This window comes from Tetrao urogallus (genome assembly GCF_951394365.1).
Source record: "Tetrao urogallus genome assembly, chromosome: Z".
In the NCBI taxonomy this organism is placed as follows: domain Eukaryota; kingdom Metazoa; phylum Chordata; class Aves; order Galliformes; family Phasianidae; genus Tetrao; species Tetrao urogallus.
In genome coordinates, this window is record NC_136816.1 from 73352605 (window position 1) to 73355212 (window position 2608).

A 2608-nucleotide genomic window follows, 5' to 3' on the forward strand; every position below is an offset into this window, starting at 1 on the left:
TGCCGTGTCACTGTGTTTCTGTCCCCATCCCTTCTCCTTTTGTGGCACAGAAGTCATAGCTTCAGCTTCAGAAGCCCCATTCCTGGCATTGTGAGACTCAAGCTCATGAAGTTTGTTGTTTTTTTTTTTTTTATTTCCATAAGAATGCAGTATAATTTTAATATCACTTAGATCTTTTTCTTGCTTTTGCCTTCTTAAAGGAGAATTCCTCCCAGAATTAAAACTTAGCAGCTCCAAATTTAAAACACATCCATATTTACTAATTTGAGTGCTAATTTGAAGAAATCATTGTGTGCAAAGTTACGTCCTCCCACTCATCCCCGCCTCCAACTTCAGAACGTTTTTAATTTATCAGTATATTGAGTTTGTAAGTAGCAGTTAGTGTTTTGCAGTGTGAGCATCAGTGATTTTGAGAAATGCTGTGTCCTCACTGGTTTCAGTGGACTTGGAGGTATTCAACACTTTGGAAAGCTGGGCCAGGAGTATTTATATCTGAGCTGATTTGGTTGTGTTACCCGCAGGAGGGACTGTCTTTAATACAAAAGGCCCATAACATATGCACTGAACAGCTTCCAATTAAAGGACTTTTATTTTCAATATAATTTATAGTTTACACTCTTCTCAGTGCTGACTCTTCTGTCTACTTGACTACTGTGTTTCACTGATCACAACCCACGGCTTGTTACGGTTTAGAGCAGCAGTAGTAGAAACTGTCTAGCAGCTGTCCATTGCAAAAGCACAAGAACATGACAAGTAATAAAAAGACTCAGCATCCGCCTGCTTTTTTAAATGTATACAAACTTTTTCCCTATTTCTGAATCTTGCCTGGAGTAGGGAAAGGAGAGAAAGGAGACATACTTGCTCCTAGTCTTCATTTCTGCTATTGCTCGTTTGCTTTCGTTGACCATCTCAAAACACTTGTGAAGTCCCAGTCTGGCACAGCACTTTAACAGATGCATAGTGTTAATCCCGGGCAGTTTCCTGATTTTGTGGGGCCATTGGGGAACTGACAGAGTTTGTGTTCCCAGGAAACACGTACATGTGGCACTGGGGACTTGGTTAGTGGGCACGGTGAGGATGCGTTGGAGTTTGACTTGGGGATCTTTGAGGTCTTCTCCAACCTAGGCTTCACGTGCTTCAGACTCTGCCCCAAACGGTATTGCTGGATCAGAGTGTAAGGTTGTGGTCTTTTCTTTGACCAGATCTGCACCATTTCCCTGCAGCTCACGTCTCTTATCCTAGTTTTGGAATTGCTTTTAGGGTACAATCCAGGAAACACTCTGTTTGCCTGACCGAGACGAGCAGAACTGTGTACTTCAGTGGGCTCCAGTTTCAGCACGTATGGAAATTCTTATCCTAATCTGTCATTTTGAGCCTTTTCTCCAGGCAAAAACCAAAGATTAGACTTACGCAGGTTGATATTCACTTTAAATGTCTGTTGTGCAATTAAAATACTCCCTTGTATTCGAAATGTTCCTGATGGAAATTTTACACAGCTCCATCAGCAGGTTTTTCTTTGTTGTTGTTGTTGTTGCTTTTTTTTTTTGCCTGTTATGGCTGAAACAGGGGATAATTACAACATGGGGAGTTACATTTCCTTTTTGTGTTGTCTGTTTGTTTGTTTTTTTTTTTCTTAAATACATTTGGCTCCCACCAATTTTTCTCTGCGAGCCAAAAAATAGAAAGAAAAAAGGAAAAAAGAAAAAGGGAGAAAAAAAAAAGAGAGAGAGACCACCAAAACCTAATGAGTGTTGGTGTGGTTGGCAACAAACTGCAACTTTGGAATGGTGGTTTCGTGGCTTTTGCTGTTCCATGAAGTTCTTGTAGAGATCAGTTTCAATGAAAGCTGCAGGGACCCATCAGTAGGCCTGCCATTAAAATGCAAACTGTTTTCTTTTTTTTAAAGTTTGTATATTATGTGACCTCCATGTATATATAATAACAACCGTGTCCTAACCAGACTTCCTCCCATTGTGCACTGTGTTTGTTTCAACAATCCATGCATTGTAGTCCGATGCAGGTTTTCTTTTATTTAAAACACTACGTATTTTCTTTTTGTCCTTATCAAATTTGAGGAGGGTAGTGGCCTGAAAAACACAATCACTGGATAGCTAGGGAAGTGTTTTCATTTTGCTTTTTTTTTTTTTTTTTTTTTTTTTTTTTGGTCGTTGTTGTTATTTTATTCTTTTTGTATTAAAAATAAGAGCAAAAGGTGCCTGGACGGTTTTGCTCTTCTCAGCAGGAAAGTGAAATGTTCAGCCATTGTATGGCCAAGAACCAATGCACGCAGGGCCTGATCCAGAACCCACTGGAGCTGATGGGGGTTTCCCCTCAGCTGCACTGTGCATTGGCTCACGTCCTTCTTGGTTCAGCAGTTCCTGAATTGCTTGAGAGTGAACGTGGGATCTTCTGTAGCAAAGACAAATAATTGCTTAGAATTCAAATGTTCGAAACGTGCGACTGTAGCTTAAAAAAAAAAAAAAATTTTTTTAAAAATTTTTGATTATTCTCGACACTCATTATTTAGTTCTCATTTTTCCATCTGATATTTAATGGTCTTCGGAGGAAAAAAAAAAAAATAAAAATAATTAAGCAAACAGAGTGTTAT